The 18483-nt window shown below is 37.4% G+C and overlaps 1 long non-coding RNA gene across 2 annotated transcripts in view; it reads left to right on the top strand.

Moving 5' to 3' along the window:
- The window catches only part of LOC110356800 (uncharacterized), a 119882-nt gene that overhangs the window by 71613 nt on the left and 29786 nt on the right, over positions 1-18483 (top strand). For both annotated transcript variants that reach the window (XR_010470455.1, XR_010470456.1), the window contains exon 2: positions 10911-10996. This is a non-coding gene — a long non-coding RNA (uncharacterized LOC110356800). The remainder of the gene's footprint in view (positions 1-10910; positions 10997-18483) is intronic.

The following is an 18483-nucleotide window of genomic DNA, read 5'->3' as shown; positions in this document are numbered from 1 at the left end:
ATATTATGCTGTTTTGACACGTTTTTAGATGGCTAAGCTCTTTGGGGAGGCAGTTTTAGGCACACTTCTGAAGACTTTACATCTTTGAACAACGTCAGGAAAATATTTTCAAGTACAAACTGGTTGATATCGTGTTTACCATTGCACTGGCAAACTTGTTATGGGTGAACAGTTTCTATATACTATATTGACTGTGGAAAAAGAATGGAGGATTGGCAAGGAGGATTGTAAACATGTTCAAGTGACTTGTAGCTGGGGTGTAGAAAAATACATCTATTACATGAAATATAGTTTAGTCTGGTTTGTTGGACAAGTAGAACCTCTGTGTTTAGATAACACACGCCTGTGATAGACTTAGAGGCACCCCACTGAACATGCTTGAGATTCCTGCCCAGCTGTGGGAAAGATCAAAGCAGAGTGGTAAACTACGCCTGCGTGAATCCTCGAAATACAGATGGAAACAGCAGGTTCAGTGATCCTCTAGCATGGACCGAGCTCTGTCGTGCCTGTGTCCCTGCTTGGGTGCCTTTGCCCAGGTGCTGCTTTGAGGATCCCCTGGCTGGTGAGGTAAGGAAAATAAATTTACTCTTTGCATTTCATCTGTGGTTTTGCGGTTGTTCCTGCATCCTGCCTGTGCCAGCTCACACATGGACACATTGTCATTCTGCTTGCTCTCTTTAAGGGAAGTAACAGGATGGTAAAAATATCCTGAAGTGGCAAAAGCTTCTATGCTAATTCTAATGTTAAGCCTAGAATTATCTTTGTTTTATACAAATTAGGAAGGGAAAATCAATCTGTCTTGTAGTCATAAATAATATTTTTTTAGATTTTTTTTGCAGTTGAAAACCATATTTTTTAGTTCAATGAAATGGTAGTAGGGATTATAAACTAATCCTTTTTGATGAAAATGAGAAATATGAAAGAGCATAATAATTTCATTTTAACAGTTAGACATAACAGTTGCCAAATGCACACTGTTGAGAAACTAAGGAGAAAAAGGACACGCTCAGCTTGTCAGCTTTATGAGCACAGGTCAGAGGCAGACAGCTACAGTCTCACTGGAGTAGTTCCTTGGAGTGCTTAATGAACTGATAAATTAGTTTCCTCACTTTGGAATACTCAGCTTTAAAGAACACATGAATGTCCCTGGTCATTTTTACTGCATCTGCACCAGTCAGTGTTGTAGTGAAATAGTTACATCTGAAGCAAAATGTTTATGTGGAAAGACTGACATTAATCTGAACTGCATTTCAAATGTCACCACCTGTAAACCAGTACTACATAGGGGGAGGCCTTCTGCAGAACAGTGTGGCTTTGGAGAACAGAATTAGGACAATGCCAAGAGCACAGTATGAATGTCTGCAGTACTTGCCTTAGATCATAACTTTTGGCATATTAAAAGAAGATTGCCTCATCACATGTTTTAATCTGAAGGCAACCAGACTACTCTAACTCAGATTCTCAGAGTTTTATTGTTCTACAGTGGCAGTTCTAATCCAATGTCCCCTCTTTCACAGTTCTTAATGCTCCCCTGCACCTTGGTTGGGGCTTTTTTTTCAGGGGGGTGGGCAGGTGATGTTCATCCTTTCTATGTTCTACTTCAGAATTATTTCTTTGCTTTTGGTGATATTCATCTCAAGGAGCTGTGGGTATGGATATATGGATGGGAAAGCCATGGGTGAGCAAGTCTCCCACAGTCCTCTCTTAGTTAATGGAGAAGAACAGGCTATTTTATGGTTTGAATACGAATACCTGTCCTGGTTTTGGTGTCTACATTAGCATGGGATGCATCACATCTCAGAACCCCAGAGGGAAGCTATGTGACTAATTCATATGTAGATGTCTACAATATAGATAAGCATATTTGATCAGAATAATTGCATCCTTTGAGTGTTTTGGTTAGAATTATGACAAAAATGTCATACTGGGTAACTCATGTAGAATTAAAGCTCCAGATTTCTTAGGAACTTTGGAAACACAATCACACTTCTGAGGTCAGTTTGATTTTTAGGGCTTCATCTTGTACCAGCTAAGTCAAAGGCAATTTTTTATGGCAGAATGAGGTCTTGCATGTACCCTGGGACTAAAATCTCTTTAGTTAATAGGGTGTTTGTTGCATATGAAATAAGTTTGCTTAGAGATCTGCAGGTGAAATGATTTAAGCTGCATATATGGTCAAGGTCTTAATGCCAACTTCTGCTTCTATCCAGTGAGTACAAATTGAAACAGAGTTCACTCACTCCACATGGTTGTGTTATGAGAACTGGAGATTCCTGATGTGAACAGACCCCCAGTGCTGCTGTGGTAACCAAACAGGGCACCCTGTGCCACTTTTACTTATTTTGAAGGATGAAAAGATAACATGGGGTCAAAAATAAGGAAGAAAATATATTCCTGAAAAGAAAGCCATATGTGCTGCCATTTTTATTTGTTTCAGTGGACTGATGAAGTGAATTTACTTCCTGAATCTCTCTGCAAGGACTTCACCATGTTCCATTTGTTGCATGAATGCTGTGGATGACATTCTGCTTTTCCTTCATTTTGTATTCATAGTAAAGAAGTACTGGGACAGACCGAGCAAGGATGAGGGGAATATTGCGATGGGCACCACACATGTAGACACTTGAGAGAGGTGGATAGAGGCACATCTCCCTGGGAAGGGCAAGGTCCTTTTCCCTTTATCCTACAAGTAGTGTCATGTTCATTGATACCTCTTTTTTAGGATTTCTTTGAAAGCTGAACCTGAGTGCACAGGTCAGTTGAGACTCTGATCAGGCAAAACACTCAAGTGCATCAATCCTTTTATATTTACCTGTGTCTTTTTTGTGACTGTAGAGGAAGTGTTTGGCAGAGCTGCAGTCACAAGCGGCTTTCAGAGTGGTATCTAGATCACTTGGCTGAAAAGAAAAAAACAAACCAAATCTTGGCTTCTTCTCATTTTGAGAGAGTGGGAAACTAATCCTAAATTTGTAATTTGTTATATGATATTTCTTGCCGGAAACTTTTGTTTGTTTGTTTGTTTGTTTTGGAGGAAAAAGAACAAAAGAATCATCATTACCTCAAAATTATTTTTATCAAGTGTACAACTTCTTCTGTCCCTTCACCTTTGCTTTCCAGATATTTATCCTGCAGTACAAGCCTGCACAACTAACAGAAATAAAATTTAGGCTCATTATCTTCTGAGGTGTAACTAAATCACTGTAGCAGCACTAATCTAAATGAACACCATGGGGCATACAGCAATGAATCAGCAGACCTTTTGCTGCAGCAAATTTTTCTTTGTAAGTGGAACACTATTTTCAGGATGAGAATGTAAGAATTAGTTCAGACACCACACTGTAAGGCACTTAAATCCTCAAATCCACATTAGGAAAATGAAAACAGGTACTATGTAGTCAAAAACCTTCCCAGAAGGGTTCCATATTTAGAAGCCCCAGGACAGTGGCAAGTGTGCATAGAGCTAGTTTGTTGAATTTAACACTTATTTCTGCCACCAAAGCTGCATCTAAATTGTCAGAATAATTTAAATGACATTGATGGCACACAGAAAAATAATCCATTGAATTGTAGTAAAAGTAGAAATACACTTTCTCTCTAGTCATGTGATCTGCTTTTGGCACAACATCAAGGTGTAATATCCACTTTTACAGGGCTGTTCTTCTGATAGCCATGGCAAAGTTTGAGATTATGGGCTTTTTATCCATTACCATATTATACGTGTGAAAAGCTAGATTAATTTAACATAGTCTTGTTGAAATCCCAAAGCTGTATTGATGAATACTCTTTAAAGAGCTTGCTCAATGGCTGATGGAATAAAATTGTTCCAGTCTGCAAATATTTACACGGAATTAATTTATCGATATTGGAATAATTCTGTTGGCTAATACAACAGAAAAGAAGTAGTATACTTGTATTATGTCTGTATGTATACATATATTAGTCATCTTTCCTTTTATTGGCACAGAAGGCCTGATACGGTGGGGCTCCATGCTACAAAAGAGGGAACATTCTCCTGTGTTTCAGTGTAGAGTCCAAAAAGTCGATGGGCCTGCTCTTTGAGGAAAATTATGTTACATTTTTATCATGCATTATAAACTGTAGCTGAACTGAATTTAATTGTTGTAAAATATTCTGACTAAAGACACTTTTTTGAATTCTCCGGATAATGAGAGGGCTTAACCACCTCTGAGATCAAACTCTCCAGCAAATTTTTGTCCTAAAGACAGGAAAAAAACATCTGTCATCACCTTCATTGCTTTATTGCTCTTCTTGGAGCATTGTTAGCTAATGTTTAAAGGCAGCATTGAGCATAAAGGTTTACACAAGGAGATCATTCTTGACTCCAGGAACCTGTAGTCTTATCGATGAAATGGAAAAAAGAGAGCAAATGATGAAACATCAGCAAAGGTCTGAAGCAATGAAGAAGATATTGAATCACATATTTTTTTTCATGTTACAACATGGTCCCATTTTTTCAATTGTATAAATAGGGAATGGTGTTTGGTTGATTGTTGAACACAGCATTGTTATGGCTTTACACTATCTACTGTGAGTTGGCTCACTGTTTCTAATTAATTCAGAACATTCAGAACACTTGCTGATTTATGACACCAGTATTAATCCTGTCAAGATCACGAAGTCAGATTAATCTAACAGAGATTGTATTAATGCTTTAGAACTATAAATAATATATAGTGGCTAACCTAATATTTTTCTGATTGTTTAATGTATTCAACTGAAATATGTTCTAATACTGTTTCTCTGAAGATTTTACTCTGAAAACTAAAGGTTTTCTTTAAACCTCTGTCTGTTTCTCTACCTGCAACACTGCAGTGACATTCTTAGGAAGGAATTCTTATTGCTTCAGATTAGATTTTTAATTGTTTTGTTTAAGCCTGTTTCACTGGTTTGTGGAAAATCTTAGACATCTTTCCCAAATACCTACTTCACGAGCATTGCCACTGAATCAGTTAGGAAAGAGTCAGTCATGTTATTTTCATCAGCAGACTTGAGCCTTCCCAAATTCAGCTCAAAATCTGACACTCCAAAGCAGGCTTTGAAAGTATTAGAGAAAAATGAAGTGACACTACCTTGGCCACTGCTTTTAGAAATCTGGGTCTCATGTCTGTAGGTTTAACAGGGACAGAGTGATTTTCACAATTGTAAATTGTTTTAAAGGTTATTTTATAATGATGTTAATCCCTGCTGTGAGAACTTTCTTGTTGCTTTAATATGTTAAAATGTAATTGTTTTTGTACTTGGCAATGTAATAGCCAATATTAAACTGCCGTATACAGTTTCAAAGGTACAGGATGCTTGCAGTTAAAAATAACATAGTTTAACTAATTTCAAACTCTCAGCACCAAGACCAAATCAAGTAGTCAGTGTTTATACAAACACAACAAAATTCAGCCTACGGATGTACAAACTTACTGTGTATTTCAGTAGGAGCCACTTATACGAATCTGGGGGCGCGATATGTTTATTGAGGACTTAGTTGGTGTGAATAGGAGCCTTTATTGCTCCTATGGATGTTAAATTGGAGAATTCAGTATTGCTTCTGTATGGGTATGAGATTTTGGTCAGCATTTCTCATGTGTGTGAGTCCAGACCTCCGTCGCGATTGCTAATGCAGCCTGGAGACCCTGGTCCTGCAGCTGCTTAACACTTAGTTCCTGAGTGCTCTCCAGGAGAAGACCAGCAGACCAGCTTGAATCCTCACGGAGAAGGATGCTAATTTAAAGCCCTTGGGGATGAAATTTACTATCCAAGGACAAGTCACAAAAGAGACTTCGTATAGGTGCATATGTGAGCTAGGATGCAGGGAGGATTGTGCTGTAGAGAGCTCCTGAGAGAGGTCCCAGGTTGGAAGGAGAGTTCTTAAGAGGGGTCTGAGCTCGGTTCTCCCCAGCTTGAAGCTGGTAGCTGGATCCCCAATAGTGGGGAAAGCAGCTGCCACATGGCTGCTGCAGCCTGCAAAATGGTGAAACAGCTGCAGAGTCGCTCTGCAGCCAGAGGTAACCAGAAGGATTTAGTCCAGCTGTGAGCAGGAGGCAGAATTTCCCTTCAGGAAACACGTAAAGTACAAGCTGGCTGAATTGCGGTTGCTCTGGAAACAGTCCTTTGTGTCACTTTACTCTAGTAAGCATAATTTCTCAATCATAACATTACATTAATAATGTTTTGGGGTTTAATATCCCTTTTTAAAGCCAAAAGAGAAAGGGGAAAGCAAAATTATGACTGATTGCACATTCAAATGAGTGAACATAAATTCACCTGAATATATAACATTGTATTAACATTAAAAAGCACTATATAACTATAATCACTATAACTTTTATTTGAAGGACTAATTAATTGCAAATGCACATATTTGATGGCATGGGTAACTAACAACATTTTTTTAAATGTCTTCCATTTTGCCTTGGGGTTAAGATCCGTGCAAAATCCACTCATGAGCCTTGAAAAACAGTTGCAATGGAATGGTGGAGCCGTGGGATATTTTAAGGGACACTTCCAAATCCTGTTTAAGCAAAAATATCTGTTGATGAAACAAGCTATTAAAAAGAGCATAAATGCTTTGATGCTGTTTTTAAACTCATTCATAGCTTCTTTTTTGTTCTTATAAGAATAAAAAGCAATCTCCTTCTGTATGTCTTGTAGATTTCACAGTGTTCTGCTGTTCAAAATAACTGTTCTTGTAAGCAAAAAGAGGCTTGGTGGGTTGTTCTTTTTCCTGCACAGAAGGAAGCAGGAGTAGCATCAAAATGACAAAGCAATAATCATCAAAAGCTGCGTGAGTTTGTTTGTTTGTTTTTTTTTTTTTACAGTTAGAAGGGATATTTTTTTTGTTGGAAGTAAAGCAGGGAAATATTCCAGAGGGCATAGATGTCCATGAGAGCATCTGTTTCCAAAGTGAAGGCAGAAGGCAAAGACACCGGACATGTACTGTTGGTAAAATTTGTTCATCAGTATTTAGGAGGGAAGAATACTTGTTTTGTAAAGAATGGAGAATCTTAGACAAAAGGAAAGCTCACATTGCAGGAACAGAAGCTCTGATTTAATGACAGATTGGGTGGGTGACAGATTAGTTGAGAGAGATGGAAAGGCTTTAAAGTATCTAGTAAAGAGGAGACAACTGGGCAATCACCAAACCACAGTATCTGATGTCTAATAGATCAAAAAACTGAGGGCCATGTAAGGTACAGCTACATTTTCAGCATTTTTTATTGCTGATGCTGAGAGTGTAGATAGTAATCAAAGTGGTTTGGAGATGTCCAGGAACCGATGAACTGATAAGGTTGGTGTTATTGAAATTGAATGATACTTTTTTTTCTGACTAGGGTTTACGGACAGTGATTGCAGTTTATTCTATTAGGATGAGACTGAAGGAAAAGCAGTTACTGATTCAGGCAATTCAGAGTTACAGGGCCCAGATTCTTGCACACTACAGTTCTCACCAATAAAAAATATAGATGAGGGAGCTGTAGGCAGCTGTTACAGATTACCAAATCTCGAGGCAGATTACAACAGAACAAACTAGTTCTCGAACATTCATACCTCGCAATTAAGACAAGAAAATTATTAATATGTTCTTGACAATGGCTCCTTTGATGTACTCCTGATCATGGTAGAGTTCCAGGCTTGCCCATAGGACCATGACCATCTTTATTTGTGGACAAATCTCCAGCCTTTATATGCCTACTGCCTCCTTGCTTACATACAATGTGCTGCCTCTGATGAGGGGGAATCCCAACAGGAGACATTTGTTTTGTGCAAGAAACTGGGGGGAATCGCTGGTAATACATTTAATAGAGAGATATGTCAGTATACTGAAGTTTTACAAGACTTTTGACATGCAAATGTTTGATCTGAATATGTATGGGGTGATATCCTGAATGACATATTTGACCACTGTAAATAATAGGCACAAACTGGTTTTTGTATTGACCATGCGATGCTGATAAGTCACTTTTCTAGAGATTTCTCTCCCTGTCTCTCTTCTTCACACAGAGGTGGTTTGAACAAGTGGGTTTTTTTCCACTCAGACACTTCAAACTGTGTTTAATAATAAAAGTAAAGGGGAAGGCTGCTTTGCGTTTTCATAGCACACTGCAGTGTGCTGAAAAATAGCTACTTCAAGGACAGGTAAATGTAAAGAAATAAAGTAATTCTGCTGATGCTTTGCTTCTGGTGACAGATGTTTAGCTTTCCTGGTGTGCAGAGACCAAATATTTGGATTTTAATGTTTTTTTCATTGCTTGAAATCTTAGGCAATTTAAAGCACAGATTTGACTCTGACATTTATTTATTTGTTTAGCTAAGTAAACCTTGTTGTAGAATCTCTAGACTTCAGAAGGTTATGTAGTAGTACCACTCCATATACCTATTACATCAGGTGATTCAGTTAAGGCAAATTATCATGTCTAATGACTATTTAGAAAGATATTATATGTTTTTATTGTTTAGGAAACAATTGCCTTTTTTTGCATCTATATAATCTTATCAGGTCTTCATATTACTGGATATATATCTCTGGCCTTTTTTACTTGGATATTTATATCCCATAAATGATGTTGTCCACAGCTTCCCCTGTCTCAACCTCAGCACTGTGTCCCATCCTGGAGCTTTCAGCAAGTTCAAGAGAATTTGAATCCTAATAAAAACTTTATGTCTTTTCAGCTACAAGCATGCAGCGAAGTTTGAGTTTGAAGTGGCACATGGCAGTGTTTCAAAGCACAAGATTTTGTTAGCCAAGCAGAATGTAGAATCTTCAACATTGTATCAGGACAGAAAAGCAAACGTGTATTTGTATGCATATGGAAAGTGTTCTCTGCTTCTTTAGCATCAATATTTGAGAGTCTCTCTTCCCCAACTGCAACTGTCAAAGTCCTTAGGCCAAGATCCCACTGCAGCTGTTTTAGACACACTGGATGGGGATTCATTTAATCTAACTGCAATATTTTTAAAACTACACACTTAGATCCATACTAAATTTTTGTCTAACGTAAAACTCACTGAAAGTGCACATTTCCTTCCATTCTCTATTGCAAGACATGAGACAATTCATTTAACTGCATAGCCTTTGACTCCTTATTTGTAGCTAAATGGAAATGAATCCCAGCCTCTGTTTTCACACACTCTGTTTCCTGAGCAGCTATTTGTTTTAGGTCAATGTGTGGTTGTTTGTATTTCCATGCCCCATTTGTTATTTTCTGGCTCTTAATTGTGGCCACACCAGCCTGGGGAGCCTAGGGGCATCTTTACAAAGTACTCTAAAGAGCATGCAGAGCCCACACCAGCACATAGCTTCAAGCTGCTCTATGTGGTGACATCTCAGGTGACAGCAGCGGTACCAGTACCTTAGCACAGTGTTGCATCCAAGCGGGTAGGGACCAAGCTGTGCCCTGCTTCTGGCTGGTATGTTTCTGATGTTGAAGCATATTCTGTTGCCAGCTTCTCTGAGCTCTATGTGCTGGGAACCATTACATGATCTAGACTGGACCTGTTTGCACAGCAGCTGCAAGTTAATCTCATGTCTCTTCAGTCCTAATAAATCACAACACGAAAGTCAATGGATAAATGGAATCACATATGATCTCCAAAAAATAACCTCACAGTTCCTCATGTGGCGTGTTGCCACTATTTCCCCTGGAGTTACTCCTGATTTACACTGTTGAAAATACAATCTGCCTGCAGATAAGTGGGGATGTAAATGAGGCTGCTATGGTTGATCACATTTTCACCTCTCTTGCATATACAGATTGATGTTTTCTGACAGAGTTTTTCAGCCAAACCAAAATGTATTCATGTCTTATTAAGCAACTATGGAAGAAACTATTTACCTTCTTATTGCTTCGTTATATTAGTCACATATTAGGCAGTAATATCTTTCTCTGAAACACAAGCATTTGTTGGATCTTCAAATATATCAGGTTACATTGTAGTTTCTTTGATAAATAAAACTTATTACTGTGGGGTGGATTTACCTGGGGAGGCAGGGGATAAGCCTTGTTGGCCTAGGCACCAAGGAAAATCGTGGCGCAAACAGAGAACTGGGAACTTGTATCCTTTGGGAAAGTAGATATCTGGAATTTTTTTTTTCATCCCTGAAACTGATATTTCCAAAAGCAGGAAAAATAAAATGTTTTTAAATTGAAACAATCAAAATGCTCATTTCAATTCTTTATGCCCCCATCATACCAAGAAGTAACGTTTACAATAGATGTTATTGTAGTAAAATCAAAATTGAAACATTTTAGAAAATTAATGTAGAAATAAACATGCTTGATATTATCAGAACAACCCAAGAAAATAACTTTAAATTATTTTGTTTAAAATTTAGGTAAAACTGTCCCAAATCCAGGAAATTATTTTAATAATACTTAATTTTCTGAAGGAAGACAAAGTTTCTTTTTTTACCCTGTTCATTCTTACACTTTTCCACTAAATTTTTAATATTGTGCTTTAGTATTTTTTATTACAAAATAAGAGACATTCTACTACTGCTGGATTTTTTTGTTTATAATAGATTAGTGATTCTGTCTAGAAGCTTATCTGTCATGATTTTGTGGCTTTTATTGTAATCTTTGATGTAAAGCATCATTTTAACTTCTGAAAAACATACTTCAGTGCAAGATACATGGAAATGGAAATGGAAGTGGAAATGGGAATGGAAATGGAAATGGAAATGGAAAGCATTTGTGCCTCTCTGTGGAATGACTTTTTTGTTCGTGTAACACAGTACTGGATCTTATCTCAGTAGAATAGGAAAGATGATCTAGTTGATGAGTATCACTGGGATGTGGGGAAAAAAAGAAAGTGACAGCTTCCTATTTATCCACTGTGACAGAAAACTTATGGCAAAGTAAACATTTAAAGCACCTCTAAAAAAGTAATCTTCCTCGCAGAATTAAAATCAAAATATGTCACCTCCACATCTTCCTGATGACTGAAGAGCCCCAAGTGGTATTTCGGAAAAAAAGATATCATGAAGGTGAGTCAATGGCTGAATATTTCTGGCTTTTACATTTCTTTGTTATGAAATATCCTTATTAATCACAAAGTAGTAGGGAACTAAATAGTAACAGTTCTTTCTTTAGTTTGAAGGTTTAATATTAATTCCCAAAGATACAATGTTGTGATGTGAAACAAACATGAAAATTCAACCATATGTTGTACAGCTGGAAATGAGGAAGAGAAAGCGAAATGTGTCTTGACCTGAAATGGAGCACAACAACTAGAACTAACCTGTGACTGAAGGTCAGAAGAGACATCATAAAATTGCCATTTTCCATTATTTTGCAAGCAAACAGTTAATTATTTAGGCTGGAAAGTAGGGAGATCTTCATTAGAATTCTTAGAGAATTAATTGTAGCACAATGAGGAAGCAAAGTCTCTGTCTTTTACTGGAAGGCTGTTTTTGGAATAGGAACATCTTACACTAGGCAGTAATGCATGCAAAAAAAAAAAAAAAAAAATCTGATTTTTTTTTTTTTCCTCTTTTGCTAGAGCTTGGATGGCTTCAATTGAAGAAAGTTGATGTATTGGCTTTGAGGCAGACTACATATTGTAAAAAATATAGTTCTACAGGACTCTGAAAATGAAACCATAAAAAAGTGATTGCTTGTTTTTCCTGAAGAGATTTAGGGTTGGTTCGCCTCCCTTGCAGGCCGCGAGGACACTGTAAGCAACACACTCCAGATGGGAGCAGTGCAAAGTCTCTATGCAAGAAGATTTTATGAACATTGGTTTCTATAGTCAGGCTTAGTGTGTCCCCAGCAAGAAAAATTAGGAGAAAGGGGTGCAGCACGGTGGCACCCGTGGACCTTTGCAGTGCACAGGTGTGGAAGACCAGCCAGTTTGGGTTGATTTGTATCTCCTCTGCAGTACCAGCATACACTTCCAGAGGAGACTCATCCAGCTCTGTAACTCCACTCAGTGCCAATCCCAGACTAGTGGTCAGCTAATCTTTTCATGATGCTAGGACAGGGTACATTTTATTTCTCACTTGAAGAAATAGATTTGCCTGATATGGAATATCAGATGGACAGTTTGATTATTTTTATGGAGTAAGAAGCCTTATTAGCTCTTGAATAATGCTTTGGAGTAGATGGTTTTATATTATTTTCTTAGTTTTTTAAAATATCTAATCATACGAACCTTTTCTAATAAGAGATTAGAGTAAACCTAAATAACTATAATATTGCAGTCATTAAAGATTAAATTCAGTTTATATAAAAATGTAGTTTACTGAGTCAGTCCTTCATTTCTAATGACACGGATCTGGAATGCATGGGGATTCACAGAGAGAAGATAGAAAAGCAGTATACCTAGATGACAAATTTCAGGGCAAGTTTTCTTCATGTTTCTTTCAACCCATGCTAAAATTTCTCTACAGCTTCTTAGATATATGAGATTTTTATTTGTTTTACTTAAAAAAAAAATTTAGTACCTGAATTATAGCTGTTGCTTTTGTTGGTAACACATGAATAGCAGAATTCTCTCTTCCATAGCTTTGTTGACTGTGCATCTCTATCAATACTAATAGGCTTTCTACCTGCCAATACAGTCAGGAAATGTGACAATGACTCAGAGGAAGTAGGAATACTGAGTATGAAGTGTAATAGTTGGGGTTTCTTTTTAAGAGATGGTTTTCAGTGATGTAACATAAGGAACACTGGGTTTATTTTTCACATGTCCTTCTGGTCTGGTAGATAAATCTTAAAATTTTGTGACTAAACCAGAAAATATAGATATGATACTTATAAATGTTATCATATACAGAAAGCATAGAGTATAGAAAGTATAGAAATCTGGACACACTGCACTTAGGAAAAAAGAAAAGCCTCCATCCCTTTATGCGACTGCCAAGTTTTTAAGTCAATCAAAGTTAATCAGCATAACTGAACAGCATTTGGTGAACCTCTATAACAGTAGGGCGTGGTACATCCATATCTGAGATTAACTGCCAGTAAAGATTATGTCTTCTATACAGAATACATGTTCTATACAGATTACATATTCTGTGTTGAAAGGCTTTTACACTGATATGGTGGAGCTACTTTGGAAGATTACAAATATTTCATCCCATTTTCATGTTGGAATTAATAAATTAGTATACCTTTTTTTTTCCATTACTACTGTAATTTTTTCCCTTTCTTATTTTTTTGAGTTTATCATTGTTTATGGAGCCTAGTTGAGCTGACAGAGATCAGATGCAGAAGTAACATGCAGGGCAACTCTGTGAAATCAAGGAGGTTGAGCTGAAAATGTGCAAAGGACATGAGGCAGTGAGTGCTGAGAGTGTGGTTGGGTTGCAGGAGAAGCTGGGAGTTTTCCTGAGTAGGGAACCTGAAGAGGCAAGATTATAAACAGCAAGGATTGTAGAAAAAATAGTATTTTCTGTACTTTTCTAAAAGAACATTGAAAATGTAAATTATCATAACTGGAGACAGGCAAGCTTGCACAAAAGAACAGTAAAACAGGATTAATCAGTGTAGCAAACTATAAACATGCACTTTGGCTCATGGGCAACTTATCAAAGAGAAGCTGTAAAATGAGTCTGGAAATGAATAAACACCCCCTCATGTGTTTCCATTCTGAGGAGCAGCCTCGAAACCTGAGTGACAAGAGGAGGGTGCGCTTGAGGGCACTGCAGGGAATTGACGGTGCAGACTGGTAGTGGTACCCTGTGACATCTGCAAAAAGGTGGTGCAGGGTGGAGTGACCACCAAAATACTATGAAGAGAGGTGACAGGCTCGTGTGGGCAGAACAGAAAACATGCATTAACAGCAGCATTGCAGAGGAATACCAGAAGGCTAAGATTACCCCAGGCTTGCCAGAGAAAACTCACTGCCAATTTGCAGGGTCTAGGGGCATTCTTGGGGCAGTGAGCTCAGCTCTTCCGCAGATGGGACAGTCTGGTGGTGTATCAGAAATGATACATCCATTCAGTAAATGACACTGATGAGATCTGAAGAGAGGCCACCTAGTTGCTCTCAGCTGGCAAGATTTGATTAGGGAGCTGTGAGGAGGCTCAGGCTGAAGAGTTTTATAGCAAAGAATGGCTGACTCACAAAACCAGCAATGAACAGGTGAAAAGCTATTGTGTTGAGCACAGTGATTATAATAACAAGGAGGCTTTAAATCTTTTTTTATTGTGATAAATCCTATATTTGCCAGCAAACCTCTGCACTACCTGCGATGACAGTTCAGGTTCTGTTTGCTGGTGAAGTGTCAAATGACAATGTTCTTCATCTGCAGGTTTGATAGCCTAGGAATAAAAACCCGTTCTCTCAGAGGTAATCTATGTTTCATGCTTTATGAAAATGAAAGTAGATTGATTTTTGTGAGTCAAGGTCTCATGTATTGCTTAGCAAGGGTCATGCCTGCCATCTGTGCTGGGACAGAGTCAGAGCCTCTGGGGCTGGCAGAACAAGCCTGGGCTAAATACTCTGTAACGGATGGTGGAAAGGACACAGAACTTCTTGGAGCAAGCACAGGAATAGACCTATAGCACCCAGCAGCTACATGTGTGCTGTGTCAACCACCAGATGCAGCTTCCTTCTAGAAATATTCCTTAAAAAAAAAAGTTAATTTAAGATAAAATGAATAAATAAATAAATAAACAAAACCCCAAACAAACAACCCACAAAAAAACCCAAACAAACATCAAAAATATTTAAAATTAATCACAAAGGTACTGATTTTAAAACAGTTTAGCTGTCCTGATGGCATTTGTCTTCATATGACCTGATTACACTTTTTTGCTGCTATCTTGATATCTTATTTTCAGATTTCATTTTATGCCAGTTTTTCATGTTGGTAATATGTAAATTAAAGAGATGTTCTGGAGTAGGCATGCATATTGCTGCAGTTGAGTAGCAGATTCTTATGAAAAAGGATGGTGGGATAAAGGATTAGGATTAGGATTTTTTTTTAGCAACGTTGTCTCTACTACTCACAAAAAAAAGCTATTTCTGTTAATGTTTGTGCTACTGTCTTTGGGACTATGAATTCTTTAGTGAAAAAGAGGCAAACCCATCATTGCCACTCATAAAACCATCTCACATCTTTGAGGGATCTCCAGCTGGAAAACAGACTGCTGAATTGACTTCACAATTTCATATTTACTCTTTCAGACCCATGTAAGAATTACCAGTTTATGAAAAGGATGTAACAAAACTTAAAACAAAACAAACCAAACATTTTTAAAAAAAAATAACACAATGAAAAAACAACACAACCACAGAAAGCTTTAAACTAGAAGTAGGAATTCTGAAAATTAGGAATCAGCAAGGTAAAATATCATCTTCCAAACACTTCCCTAATAATGCTGACACATTTCTGAATAAACGAATAAATACAGGCAAGCGCAGAGACACCAAAACCAAGCTACAATTACCATGTAGATTATCCATTACATCCATTACATGGATGATCTAAAACATTTCCATGTTAATATAATTAGAAGAAAAGAATAGCAGTGTTTGTAGTGTAAAAAAATGAATCTTCAACTATGTGTCACAACTCTAGTGTTAATCTAGAGGTATGAAAATGAGAACACAAACAAAGACAGCGGCTTCTGAATGCAAAAAAAAAACCCATACTTATTACATAATTTATGTCAACAAAATTTTGAAAATGAAAACACTGTATGTGAAACTGAGCAGTGAATACAACAGAGTAGCACAGTTATCATTTTGCAATGGGATTGGGATGGAACAGGCAAAAGGCTTTGAGAAGCTCTTCAATTAGCAGCATCTTTGGAACAGCAATTCAGTGACAAACTAACATTTTTCCCAGTCTCAAAAAGAATCATCTTTCATATTATAAGTCATTTCCATATGATAAGCAGTGAAGTCAGTGCAACTAAGTTTAAGTGCATCTGGAATTTATTAGCTGGGAAAGAGGGAATTTTTTTTAAGAAGAAAGCACACCTTTTCAAGAATATATGGGTACTGGAAAAGTATATTAGGTCATACTAGCACAGATTTTCTTTAATGACAAAAATGCAGGTTTTTTTCTCATTAGGATTTCATCTACCAATGGAAACAAGAAACTAAAGATGACATCCTGAGTCTACTGAAGTAAATAGAAACACTTTCAGGTATTTAATGGAAGCCAGTTTTTCGTCATTGCTAATTTTATCATCAGAGAAGTATATTAGGAGAAAGGAAAACGTTGTGGTGGAAATAGTCCTAATCTGACCTGAAGCACGTAGCAAGACAAAATGATGTTAATTAGTGTGTACATGAAGAGGTAAGAAACCTTAATATATGATTCATACAGTACTGCTTGTTAAGGTACATGGGTAGCAAATAGTGCTGCAAGCATTTTCAATAAAAAGGTAAAAATTAGGTTTTAGAGGGTTTTTTATGTTGTTTTAGTGGGATAATCTGATAAATACAGACAAAACTAAAATGTCTCATTCTAGTGCTGCTGTATAAGCTCTGAGAGGGCTATTTCTTATGATACAAGGTGTTGAAAATTAATCATGTTATTTAGGAGGTAGTAGAGGTTGTTCTGGTTTTACTTTCCTACACTGAATTCCTCATTGTGGGTGCAGTTTTACAGAAAGTCGAAACTCCTGGCTTAATTACCTACAAAAATGTTCTCATATTCTTAATTTCCAGAGTGAGCAGAACAGCAGAGAGCCTGCTCTGAATAAGATCACTTAGTTACTTTTCTAGGCCCTGATCACAGTGACTTTAGGTAATAATGACTGTGTCTAATATTTATGTTGTTTTGTATATTAAACCAGTGAATTAACAGAGCGAGAACTGGTTTGAAGCCCCTACTCTGATCTGCCTTTGCCTTCTATGCAACTCCGAGCTTTCTTGGAGATTATGCTTTCAAACCCAAAGAAATATTGCCACAAGTCGGTGTAGCCTCATAGTTAAGACAGCCAGTCTCTCCATATACATTTTATTAGATACCATGCAGTTTAACAATAGTATATTCAACCTTCAGGCAATGTTTAATGTAGAAGGAAAAAAGTTTAAAACTGATGAAAAGTCCAAACAGGATTGCACTGTGGATGTCAGCATCACTCAGCAGCAGTCACCAGGCAACCTTCACCCTTCCCCTTTCCATGCCACCTAGCAGAAAGAATTACAGTCATGTAACACTGTTTCAGAGGGAGATTTTTGAAGCGAAGCTCTGTCAGGAACAGCCCTCACTTCTTCCATTTGACCCAGACAGGCATTTTTTTCTTTCTTTTGTAAAAAATCCCACAGCTATTTCATTCTCCAGATGCTGGTCCAGGGCTGTCCTCTTGTGATGTAAACTTCTGCGTTGGCTTCAACAGTGCTGTTCCTGTGAACCACGATAATTTTACCAGGTGTTTATGTCCTAGCATTGAGATTAAAGACTCAAATCTTTCTCAGCCATTTCTCTTCCTAATTTACCAAGGAAAAACTGGCTACTCACAGATGCTGAGATACTCAGGTCTTTATGAGAAAAACAAATGTAGAAGGAATTATAGGTAGCAGATCTTAGTAGGCAAAGGCCACTGAAAAACAAACTTTAGAGAAAATGTGTCCTCTTAAGTTTGCTGCAAACAGTAGAGAATGCAAAGATCTTCTGCCAGGGCAGATCTTTTTGGCTTCCTTTTCAGCAAAACTAATTCCACTGCTGTTCATTCTAAACCTGTGAAGTTCCTCCAAAGAAGACACAATCAGTGGAAAGAAAGCCCAAGAAAAAAAAAATAAAAGCAATCTTTGGTTCCCTTTTCTGCTGAACTGAACTGAGCAGTCTCACATGTTATGTGGTACAAAACAGTTCTGCAATGATTCATTCTGAAATTAAATCAGGTGCAGTCAATCTTTTCCAGTATCTACTAAAGGCAGAGAATGAACTTTTTCCTTAGCTGCCCAGCATAGAAGCAAAGACACTCTTTCCCTTAAGTCATGTTTTTCCTCCTGAATTCTCTTTCTCTCTCTGCTGCTTTCTTCCTTGATTTTTTTTTCTCAATACGATTCTAAAAATGCAAATTATACTTTGCATCTGATATAAATACTGTATATATACCATTATCTGCCATTCTGATAATGCATGTTGCATTGTGTGCTGAAGTTACATAAGCAAGTAAAGCTCCCTATATTCAATTCAGTATCTGAACTCTTGTCATGATACAGAACTTATTCTCCTCTTGTCAGAGTGTTGTTAAGAATCCCTTCGGATAAAGAAAAATGGCAGATTCTTTCTTTAAAAAAATTGGAGATCAAATTTGACATTTGTAGGACACCAAAGCCTGTCTCTGATGTGTGTCTCTGTCTCTCAGTCACAGAAACATTTATTCCTTCTTACTTTGCAGTTCATGTTTTCTCACTTGTGAGGATGTCCTATATTTCCACCTTCACAGGCATTATTATGCAAGGCTGTATTACAAAACCACATGACTTTTTTTGTGGAAGTGTTTAGGAAAAGGATGCACAGACTGATCCAAAGTCAATCTTGACTTCACTTCCACAATTTTT

Source organism: Columba livia, chromosome 2 (assembly GCF_036013475.1).
Source record: "Columba livia isolate bColLiv1 breed racing homer chromosome 2, bColLiv1.pat.W.v2, whole genome shotgun sequence".
In the NCBI taxonomy this organism is placed as follows: Eukaryota; Metazoa; Chordata; class Aves; order Columbiformes; family Columbidae; genus Columba; species Columba livia.
Note: the sequence above shows the minus strand (reverse complement) of the source record. Positions and strands in the feature narration are given on the sequence as shown.